Genomic DNA, 12502 nt, shown 5'->3' with positions numbered 1-12502 from the left:
AAACCCCATTCTTTCCAGGCACGGATATCTGTCCAATGGGGATGTAAGTCACAAGCTACACACACATCGTCATACACGTCTTGGGTGGCTAAAAGTTGACGAATCTTTTTTTCCTGTTGAGGTCGAGAAGTATCCAGATGAAATCGCAAGGCTTTGAGCAAAAGGAGTTTTTCGTGACCATTTAAGGCCATTGAGGTGGTAAGTACTGATCGTAAAGAGTCCACAAAGAATCGGCTGGTAAACGAAATCCCAGAAAACAAGTCACTAAGACACACACCACTTGTCGTCCCAAATTGAATGGATACAGTTCTTGTAATAATCGATGGTAATGATCCACGGTTTGAATATGGTCATTGAGTACCTTCCACGGAATCTGTTGGATTACATACGACATAAGTCGTGGCATGACAGCCTGTTTTTATAGTCTCTTTGTTTCGAAAAGAATACACGTACTTTCTAGCCAGAGATCTTCGTTTTCCAGTGGGGAATGTAAATCTTGCATAATGTAACCTGAACTTCATATTTCGATTAGAAGTTTCCTCTTCCGCTAAGTAGATTCCACGGAAAATATGTTGGTAATCCTTTACCTCGTCTTCCTCAATGGGTTGCTCTAGGTGAATCTCGAAGTAACCAAAATGATCAACACGTGGATCATCGGGGGCCTGGAAGTATTGAACAAGGTCTGACCACTGAAACAATTTCTGACGAATCAGTTCTCTTATACCATTCAGGTACCAGTGCTTAAAGATCTGGTGACGTAACGGATGCAATTGTTCTTTACGTTTCACTTGTATTTTGACCAGCTCTCGGTAAATCCTTTCTCTCAACTCCACAGGCAAAGCACGAATGTTCTCTTGTAAAGTATTCATGAATAGGTCAGTCCGTACAATTCACAAAAGTAATCCACATAGTGAGTAATTTCTGACCACTGCCATTCAGGGTAACGTCCAAGAATGTCACTGAACTCTTTTGATGTAAACGGTCTAAAGCGATACAATAGAAGAAATGCACCCTTGACCCAAAGAAATCTAACACACTGGTTGACTTTTTTCACTTTCCTCTTATGAATTTCTCGACACAAAAGTTCTACAGTGACCCACTGAGATTTCACTCTGGCAAACCCCTGCCAAACTTCCTTGTAAATCTTCTCTTGTAGTTCTTTAGGTAATGATTCAATATCGTTTTTGAAATGCAGTTTAAATACTGGTCTCGGTGATGTCCAACATTTGACTCCTAACCAATCTGGTTTCTTCGTCAACGACATGGTAAGTTCCTTCAATGTCTCGGTCCCACTAAGGGTAAGTAATAACAATTCGGTGACCATCGAGCATGTTCTACGTAGGCCGAATCTTGCGGTTCCCAGTGGTGAAGTGACACACCGCAACTGAAGCACTTGACTTTATCTCCTTCGCCCAAGTAGAAAAATCCGGTTCTGGCTAATTCTTCGGGGGTCGGGCCTCCCAGATACTTAGGCCATTTTCCTTTGAACGATTGAAGACGATTTTCAAAGTCGCAGTATTCCGACAAACACACAGGGAACGAATATTCGTCTTTCACAGGTTCGTTTCGATGAGGGTTGAGTGACATGGGTAGGAGTTTGCTCAGGGCTGGATGACATCCGTAGGGGGGTAGACGTGAAGGTGAACATTCCCCTTTAAAACGAAACCCAGTAAAATGTCCAAGAGGACGAGCGGCATCACTTTCGCATCCCACAGGTTTGACACGCACAGCATCACTTTCCATGATAGGGGTAGGGACACTAAAGTTCCCATGATGCTTTACGGCATCGCTCAGGTCAGAACGTACAGCATCGTACCCATCGCAAGGCTCACAATCGCATTCCACTTCCGAAGCCTCACACTTGAATTGTGCCCTTCCAAACAACTTGTTCTGTGTTTCTCTGAAAGTATTCATCTTGTTCGCTCGGTCTTGGTAGTCACAATGAACTATCGATCTTGACCATAGGCCCCTTTTTATACTAGTCGCAATGCAGTCTCCAGCTTGTACATCTTTCCTTTTTTACGTGTTTTATGTCCTGTTCTGGAAGGCACCGTCTCTAAGGTACCGTCAACATTGTACCGTAGTGTGATGGGTGGAAAGGCCATAGAAAGGTAAGGACAGTGCGGAGACCATCGAGTATGTTCCAGAATAGCTGAATCTTTATAGATACATAGATCCATTCGTAACTTCAGTCCGCAAGCGAAACACTGTACCTCGTATCCCAATCCTGACTCAGGTCCCAAGTAGACAAATCCTCTTCTAGCTAAAACATGCGAAGAAGGTAATCCTTCCCTATCCGTAGGCCATTTCTGAAACGTGTCCAATCGACGGGCACAATCACAATAGTCAGGTAAGAAGACTGGAAAATGGTAGGGTTTGAACTTGGAGTTCTCATCGGGTTTCTCACTCGATTCTTGCTGTGGCGAAGTCATCTTTCTGGTGGGGTAACTATCCTCTTACAACCAATGTTTTATACCAACGTGTCCATACGGTAAGGTGAAATGATTGGGAAGTCGAACTCGCTTCTGGTACACGATTTGATAGACTTTTTCCAAGGGCCGACTGACGATGTGGTGAGTGGGTAAACGTACAATCTTGTTCGGTTGATAGGTGGTCACTTTAAAGTTTCCATCCTCTCCCGATTGCAAGGCTTCTTTCAATACCCCAAAGTTGACCACTCGACTGGTACGATAATTCAGAGTCAGTCCTTTCACTTTGCACGTCGTGTGCACTTCTCCTTGTTTGTCACGGTATTCGTAGCCGTAATTTTTTGGACCACCACTGACAAAACTTAGAATCTTGTCGTCGGGATGCTCGTCTGTCCAGGCTCCTAAACAGTCTCCTTCGATGTTAGGGTGATGTTGAATCGGGTGATGGATGTAAATGCAACTGTCCGTGTCAAAGTACAGGACGCGTTCCCCTAACAGTTCTAAAGCTTCGTACAATTTTAAGCGAGCATGAGCTGTCACGTAAGCCGCAATGATGACATTTCCAAAAGGGTCGTCTTGTACAAAGTCCAGATCTTCTTCGTAATTGACCAAGATCAAATTCTCTCGAACGACGTCCACGTGTTTCATGTATTTGGTTTTGTCGTGAATCATCTGGAAGTAGCGGGAAGGTTCTGTCAAATATTCCGTCTTGGGTAAACACGGTCGTTGTGCCATTTTACCCCACAAGCAATTTAACATCACTTTGGCAAACGATCGCCTGCCTTCGTTTTTCTCGATGTGGTCTAAAGTGATGCCTTCTTGTTCGTAGTATTTCTCTTTGAATTGTATTTAGTCTTCGGGAGTGTGACACCAGGAAGGATAGCCGCTGGCTTCTTGCTTCAGTTTCAAAAAGGCATCCACGTAGTCGGCGAAAATGCCTTTCTGAGTAGGGTCACCTTTGCGGTATTGTTGTGTCTTGGGAAAGTGACAAATTTCGTACACTTCTAACAGTTGGTATCCCATGTCCAGAGCTTTGAACAATTCTACGCTGACCCAGGTTCCCGTCAAGGCCCGTTCTTCCTGGCTGTGATGGCAAGGCTGATCTTGGTTGCACGTTTCGGCACAAGTACGGCACAAGGGAAACATCAGTTTGCCTTGACAATGGTGAGGTAAGACGGGATGGTATAGGTTCGTGGGAGGCAAAACTTTGCACTTGATCAAGCCTTCGTATTGTCGAATGTTTTTCAGGTCGATGTGTTCCGTCAGCAATTGCCGGTGCCCTACAGGAAAGCGACAATATTTGCACACGTAGGGATACAGCGAACACACGTCCAAGTATTTGATTTCTTCTCCTTTCTCTTCGTCGGCTTGGTACAGCAAACAGGTGACATTGGTCCTTCCTCCGTACAAACTATCCCTCGGGTTCAGCGGGTCCATGAACTGGTAACTTTCCACGAGGCGTTTAAACTCGGGATCGGTTTTCAAACGGTGATCGTACTCGTGTTCCCACATTTCCACCACTTGGTATCCTTGCTGTTCTAACTTTAGGCGTCGCTGACAAGTGTCCTGGTACAAGTCTTCCATGGTTCGTTGTAAAAACTGATTTTTAGTGCCACGGTCAGGGTAACAGACGGGACATCCGTGAAATAAGCAACCGTTAAACTCGTACACGATCTTGGGGTTTTCTAAGTCCCAGCCATCGACCGAATACGTTCCGATAGTCTTTTCACCCCCTCCGTTGCGGGCATGCTGAATCCATTTGTCTTCCTTGTCGCACAAGTAATGTAACCAACGTAGGGCTTTGACCGAGTATTGACGCTTGACAAAGTGAGTCGTTTGAGGGCTGATGACAGCCACGGTGTTTTCAGGCATGAATCGTTGTCGATACACTAAGGAACACGCTTTGGCAATGGTGCAAGCTTCTTTCAAAGGATCGACCCCTCCGTGTTCCATGAACAGTTCTCGAAATTTTCCACAGCAACGCCGTAAAATGTCCACGTCGGAACGACAATACTTTAACATTTCTTCCTGAAAGTCGAAAGGGTCCGAGGCGTGAATCTGGTACCAAGCGTAGAAAGCTTCTCGTTGTTCGGTACGCATGTTGTCGGGGTCGTAATAGTGAGCCTCAGGCAAATGGGGTAGAACGGCGTGTTGATTGGCTTCCGTATTGAAAAAGTGTGGAAAGTACCCTTTAGCCATTTCTGTCATTCCAAACGTTTTAGGCATTCGACTCAAAGGCATGGCCAAGTAACTCATCGAATCTTTAAACTGCACTTGTCCCACTTGCATGAAAATGATTTTGGCTCCGTTCAAAGTCACTTTAGGACGCTCAGTGCCTTGTTCCGTATAGTATCTCAAAAGAAACTGTCCATCGTATCCGGAGAAATTGTGAGCCATCACCGTGGCATAACGATGACAATCTCCGTAACGTTCGATGTCCTCTTGGCTCCACGTCTTGTCGACGGGGTCTAAGACCCATTGGACAAAATCAGCTAGCGTGTTTGGTCCCCGAAAGATTTTTTCACGTCCTCCGGGAATCTTGCTGCAGTGAGGGCAATGACTGAAGATAGGTTCTTGAATGCACTTCTCGCACGCTCGATGAGCTACGCAGAAATTAGGGATGTGAATGCCGGTCTCTTGCATGCATTCGAAATCGAAAAAGATGAAATTGCCTTTCTTCTTGTGACCGTCCTCTTTCTCTGGTGGGGGTTGGTATTTTTGCACGTAGCATTCGTGTTCCAAGTCCACGATGTGGTGACAAATGTGACATTTTTTCTTTCCTCGACATACGTGTGCCTTGGCATTGTTGGTAAGTATGCCTTGTCCACAGGTAGGGCACAATCTCAAGAGTTGACAAGCACATTTCTGCTGTGAACCTTGCGTCTTCAGATGTTGCTGGTAACAGGCAGGGCTGACAAACGTACGCAGACAAGTCGAACAAGGCACTGGTTCTTCGCTCAGACAGGGTGAAGAGGCCAAACATCCTGGGCATTTCGATCCACAATGCTTGTGTTGCTCTCGATTGTTATAACCATAATCACATTTCTCACAATAATAACCGTATCCTAGGAATCCAGTGATACTGGTAATGGTATCGAAATGTTCATCGTGATGATAAACGTGAATGTATTTTCCGTCCTTAAAGTCTTGCCCTCGAAACAACAAAGACCCGCGCACTTCTTGAGGGTGCACTTTCAAGGTGTATCGTGGAGCTAGGGCATCTTGCAATTTTTGCATCTCAGGAATGCCACAGGGTGTGTCTTTGGACAGGCCAGCTTGTCGTAACAGGAGTTCTGCTTCACTTCGTTGTTTGGCTCGGTCCGATTGTCGAATGTTCCCCCAGTCTCTTTTCCATTCTACCGTGTCGTTCTTGTTGGCATAGGTTCGTCCCACCACGATGGCACGGGCTAAACACATCTGGTCATGAGGATTGTGAATTTGGACAAGGCTACGCTTAATGCTGCGAAGGTCGTTCACCAATAACATCTTTTTGCGTCCGGTCCCTTGAGGAGGAGAGACGTGGGTCATGTCCAATGTGGCTTTTCCATCGGTGATGTCAAACTGGTCATTAGATTGTTGCACGTGTTGAATCTTGTCCATGACTTTGGAAGCGGTCAATTCTGCAGGGGTGCTAAACTCGATCCAAACAGGGGATTTCAAACCGTCGTGTTGTATGGAAAGTCTCAAGGGATCGTCTTCTTTGGGTTGACATTGTCGCTTGAGTGCAGTGAGCAGAGAATCCCACACTCCGGTGATGAACCCTTCTGCTTTCTCTAACGGTATTTCGGACTTGAAATCTTTAAACTTCACCGTGTATTTGTAAGCCGTGGTTCTAAATTTTCTAGAGGAGCGCTTTTCCGTCTCTCGAATGGAATAGTATTTTTCAGGGTTGACTAAGGGTGGTGAACTTGGTTTAGAGGTTTCAAATTCTGGTTCACTCATGTCCTCTTCAAAACCACTGGCATGAATTTGTGCCAAAATTTCAGCCCTGGTTCGAGGCGATAGATCACGTTTCTGCCTCTTACTTTCTTCTTCTTCTTTCTTCTCAAATGAATAGGATCGTTTCATCTTGAGTGAAAAACGTCAAATGACTCAAGTTTAAACACCATAGACTAATTTATAGTCATGGCAGACCAGCGTATATAAAAGGGTGTGTGTCTTATCCTTTCACTATTCATTTCACTCTCAAGCCGAGCACAACGATGGAAGAGACTAACCAGATGGAACGTTTCGTCAGAGCTTTGCGAGGGGTCATTAGAAAATTCTCTTCAGACCAGCCTACGGACTACTCTCCTTCCTTTCGAGATAAAAGTCAAGATACTTCCTATATCTGTCAGAAGAAAGGGCATTGGTCTTCAGAGTGTCCAGACCGTCAAAAAAGAACAAAAACAGGGACTAAAAAAGACAAAAGTCAAGATACCTGTTATTATTGTAAAGAAAAAGGACATTGGTCTCCAGATTGCCCAAAAAAGAAACAAGAGGAGTCAGAAGAAAAGAGGGATTCTTCAGAAGAAGAGAGGAATTCTTCGGAAGAAGAGAGGGATTCTTCAGAGGAAGAAGAGGAAGAAAAAAGACAATTCTATTTACAAGAGGCAAAGAAACAGGAGAAGAAGAAAAGAAGAAGGGAAGAAAATGAGGAAAAGACGGTGAAGAAATTCAAAAAACAGAGAGACTAAACAAGGAGAAAAAAGAAGTCAATGAACTTTTTTTTAAAGTGTTGTGTTGTGAATTGTGAATTGGATTGTAAAAAAATGGATAAAAGAATAAATGAATGATATAAGGTAAGTGTCTTTGAGTTTTGATTTTAAAATAAGAACGTACACTCACGCACTCATACACAGACACGTACTATAAGGGTAAAATGGTGGGGGTTTTTTGAGTTATTGGCAAATTGAAATTGTATTTCTTTTCGAGAAATGTGGGTGGCCCTGAAAAGGGCCTTTTTTTCTTCATGGTGAAGGGGTGAGTTTAAGCAATCAACTTTAACTGCCTTAAGCCTTTGCCACGGCCAAGGCCTACTTCTGGACTGCGTAATGTTGATGATGATGATGATAATGATTGGGTTGAAATCACTAAGGGTGGTACGGTAGGCTTAGTCACAGGGTTGACGTGTTTAGCTCGGGAAGGTCGTATTCTCTTCGGTCGTAATAAAGAAGTCTGATACATTTGTTTCAGACTTCTTAACTCCGCTAAAATGTCCAACAGTACCGTGACCGTTTGATTTTCACCCTCTTGTTTCTTTGCTGCTACTTCTTTTTGCTGTTGCTGCTGTTGTTTTTTTCTTACCTCTTCTTCTTGCTGTTGCTGTAGGAGAAAAGCTTGTTCCGCTTCCTTTTGTCGTTGTATAAATTTCTCCAATTCTTCTTTCTGTCTCTGTCTAAAATTCTCCACTTGCGGTAATGAAGAAGGTAACGAAGGTTCCGGAACAAATTCTTGCGAGGAGAGAAAATCCACAAAATCCCAATTCACCTCTTCTGAAAGTAAGTCCGGGTTCCCTTGGGCAGTCTCCCCTGTTGGTGCAGCCCAATGGATCGTTTTCTGAGTTTCCGTCATGTTGAATCACTGTCGCATAGATTGACTGCACACAAGCGCTAGCGAATCTATATAGACCAACAGACGTCACAGACTGCTCTCTTCGGATTGGATGCGGGCTGACTGAATTTTGTAACGCGTGTTCGGATTGGTGAATGAACTCAATCCGTTTCAATCCTTCCTGTACCTATAAATAAGCGCCGTTCACTGCATTGATTCACCTGTTCTCGTCGCTTCAAGATGTGGACTACAGTTGAGTCATCCACCCTTGTGTCTTCCATGATGTTTCGGACAGACTTGCTCATGTATGTCCGATCGAAGTGGACCGTTGTCCACAGGACAAACACCAGCCTGTGGATACGTAGGATCTACGTCGAAAGACAAGGATGCCTGAAAAGAGTGCTGGTTTACGGACCAACAGTGAGACGCAGCCTAAGGACAAGAAGAAGACCAATGCAGTGCCATTGATGTTTATGAATAGATTAACATAAACCCAAAGGCCCTTTTCAGGGCCAGCCATATTTCTCGAAAAGAGATAGCCTTTCCATTGCCTACCCCTTTTTTTAATTTTGCTTTTTATTTTTTTAAAAATAGAGACCCTCCCTGTTTCAATTTTACATAGACCCTATACAGTCCCAAGGGTTTTTGGCCATGTTAAATTTACATAGACCCTATACAGTCCCATGGGTTTTTGGCCATGTTAAATTTACATAGACCCTATACAGTCCCATGGGTTTTTGGCCATGTTAATTCCCATAGACCCTATATTGTCCCACGATTTTTGTCCATGTTAAATTTACATAGACCCTATATTGTCCCAGGGGTGTTTTTAATGATAAGTCCCATAGACCCTATAGTATCCCACTTCACTACTACGGTTGTTCCAGTGTGCGCTTAAAATTGATAGAGTTCATTTTTTTTTTCCCATTTCGCCATGCTCTGATAGAGAGATTTTTCGCCTTATTACAAACAAAACACCTAATTACAAACAAAATACCTAATTACAAGCAAAACACCTTTGTCGACTTGCAGTTAAGGACGATAGTTGGCACACTCCGTCGAGCTGCTTCGATTTTAACGTGTCATTATTCATAAACCGATTTATTTACCAATTAAAAATATGATATATATTAGCTCCAATAGCGATACTACCCGTACAACCATTGCACAGCATATCCACTCACATATTTGTCTGAGGCAGCATGGGCAATACTTATAGGATATACGGTCACCTTCGGGTTTGTAAATGAGTGGTTCTTTTCTATAGTATTTTGAGAATGTAAAACCTGTTTGTGAATGTGTGGGTGTGACGTGGGTGTTGTGTCCAATTGAAGGAACACGATTAAAGTTCAGGATGGAAAATAATCTTAATGTGATTTCATACACCTGGTTAGGTGGTAGTGTAAGAGAACATGTAAAATCCTGACAACTTTTATTAAATAAAAAGAAAGAAGAAAGATATACTGTCGCAATCGAAACGTACCAAAATGCAAACATTTGTTTCGTCTACTAAAATGAGTTGTTGTTTTTTTACATTCTATTTTGGCATGTTCCGCTTACGTCTTGATGGATTGTCATGCAACTTGGCATGTTTATCGCCTGACGATGCACAAATCACTTTGCCCTTTTGTCGTGTAGTAGTGTATGATGACACTCAATCTCAATCTCATTAGCACAATTAGTCCTGCAGCTTTAGGTTATACTAGTGATAGATCAGAAGAGAGCTTATTGGCAGTTGTCCGTCCGTCCGTTAGCACAAGTTTGTTATCGCTAATCTTCCTAAACTGCTTGAAGGATTCCAATGAAACTGTACACATTAATCACAACCTATAGTTGTTATTAACGAAAACGGTTTCCGCTCAAACATCCATTATAACCACCATAGTAGCCATCTTGAAATTCTTATCATTGCCACTCCTCCTGAACGGACGGCATATCGACAATGGGTTTTCACTAAGAAGCCTCTTGTGATATATAAGTGTTCCAACATGAAAATGGTTCCAAGCTGACATCTAATATGGCCGAAGAAGTGGCCATCTTGAAAATATAGTTCTCGCTACTCCTACTGAATTTGTGACCATATCGACATGGAGTTTTCATCAAAAGACTTATAATATACAGTTTATCCCGACTGACAAGTGAATCGATCTGACATCCATTATGGCTGTCATGGCGACCATCTTGAAAATCTTTTTAGCAATAATAATGAAAACTGTTGAATATTGTCAGCAGGTCTATGAAGAATCCAGTCTAAAATGTGACCATGTTTATTAATGGGTTGGCTAACGGACTGTTTGAGCTTGAAAATATGAATAGAATCAAGGAGTTTTTATGTGTATAGATTTTCAGGACTGTCAGAGTGAAAATCGAATCTCCAAGAATAACCAGGTTGTCGCCGATCAAATTTCCATACTCCAAGAAGTTAGGAAACTGCTCCAAAAAAAGCAAAACAAGAGAGTTTCAGTCGAATTGATTTTTGCTTAGAAGTAGGGGGTAGAGGCAAAACGAAATAGACTGACCTTTATTCCATGGTGAGTGAGATTTAACCAGTTCAGATGATGTGTGTTAAAACTGAAAGTTTTAGTGTAATGAAGACGGTGAATTACGGAGTTCATTGCGCCTACGCTGGAGGTGCGTGGAAACTGCTTGATTTAGTAAACGGTGTTTGTTAGAACACACGCTTTGGCTGGTTTGCCATTTACATTTGAATCGAGATGAATGTAGTCTCATGTTGGTAAGTATGGTTCACAATATAGTATCGAGCGCCAAAGAGCTATTTAACAAATTAGAGCTATTTAACACAATTAATGAGGGTACATCATAGCATAAACGGGCCGACTGTCTAGTATAACGTGAATATGTCATGTTCAAAACAAAAGATGGTTGTAGTGCAAGTGGGGCAAAATGACTGAGAAAAAGTCTAACAGTTCTACACACGCACACACACACACACACATACACACACACAAATGGGGAAATAAACCAAACTAAAGAAGAAACACAGAAAGCCAATGCATGACGAAACCACCAGTGTAGATGAACACTGTCAACAAACATATATGACATAAAAAACGGAACAAAATTCCAGAGTAGCTGCCTCAAGCTAGTTAATAAATAGCAGCCCTTTTGAATATCACTACTCCTTTTTCATGTATGGTCATATTGGAATAAGGTTTTCATTCAAGAACATCGTGTGCTTTCGTGTTGCTCCTGAAAAAAATCCTGGTACCAATCTGACATGCAAAATGGCGTCGCAGTGGCAGTCTTGATAATAATGTTAACGATACTACTTCTTAATACATGGCGATATCGACATGGTGTTTCCACTAAAAGATTTCCTATGACATTTAGTTGGTCTTAATACATGGCGATATCGACATGGTGTTTCCACTAAAAGATTTCCAATGACATTTAGTTGGTCCTAAATGAAAATATAGCCCTTGGTGATCCAATTTGATTAATGTTGCTGTCTTCTTCAATATGTACATCGTGACCATCTTCAGAATATTGATATTGCTGGTCCTCTTGAGCAGATGGTCATATCGACTTTAACCTAATTAAAATCAGATCTCTTGTCCAACGTGAAGATCTGGCAGTGAGCGCTTCAGAGTCATGTTCGGGTGACCTATGGTATTGCCATAAGCGGTAAATTTTCAGCCAATCAGATTAGGTCATATATCTTCGCGTTTGGGATACTGAACAGTGTGGATGAAGAGCATCTATATGTGCAGAACAATTTGAATCACTTACAGATTTTTGAAAACAACATTTCCATTGGTTAATTCATAGGTAACCAGAATAAGATCTCTGAGCTAATCACAAATACAACAATAACTTACCAAAAATGACAGACCAGTTTGTTTAAATCATTGTTCGAAGACAAATCAACTATCATCAGAGAAACAAATGAGGAACTGTTACAAGTATGGACATCGACTTTTACAAAGATAAATGTGTATTAAATGCTATATGATAAGGAATTCTACAAAGGAATAAGTCGACAAGCCGATACGGACACGCAAAGATTAATAAACCCCGCAACTGAAAAACATGGATATGACCTATTTAAGCAAAAAAGGGATTATTTATCGAATTCATAACATTTTCAATTGGCTGTTACGACTTCCATAAATTCCTAAAAGTAATACCATCAGAGAAAAAAATTCAGCTGCAAATTCGGAATACGTAAACAGGCCTGAAGATTTAAAAATTCGGAGTATGTAAACACGCCTGAAGATTTAAAATTTGGAATATGTAAACAGACCTCAAGATTTAAAATTTGGAATATGTAAACAGGCCTCAAAATTTGAAATTTAGAATATGTAAACAGGCCTCAAGATTTGAAATTTGGAATATGTAAACAGGCCTCAAGATTTGAAATTTGGAATATGTAAACAGGCCTGAAGATTTAAAATTCGGACACGCAAAGATTAATAAACCCCGCAACTGAAAAACATGGATATGACCTATTTAAGCAAAAAAGGGATTATTTATCGAATTCATAACATTTTCAATTGGCTTTTACGACTTCCAAAAATTCC

The 12502-nt window shown here is 41.9% G+C and overlaps 1 protein-coding gene across 1 annotated transcript in view; it reads left to right on the top strand.

Annotated features, from left to right (window-relative positions):
* Positions 1 to 12502, top strand: part of LOC149784460 (glycoprotein-N-acetylgalactosamine 3-beta-galactosyltransferase 1-like) — a 70884-nt gene that overhangs the window by 56052 nt on the left and 2330 nt on the right. The gene's annotated exons all lie outside the window — the stretch shown is intronic.

The sequence above is a fragment of the Sinohyriopsis cumingii genome, chromosome 14, assembly GCF_028554795.1.
Source record: "Sinohyriopsis cumingii isolate HCF-2022 chromosome 14, ASM2855479v2, whole genome shotgun sequence".
Taxonomy (NCBI): domain Eukaryota; kingdom Metazoa; phylum Mollusca; class Bivalvia; order Unionida; family Unionidae; genus Sinohyriopsis; species Sinohyriopsis cumingii.
This window is presented reverse-complemented; position numbering and strand designations above follow the sequence as displayed.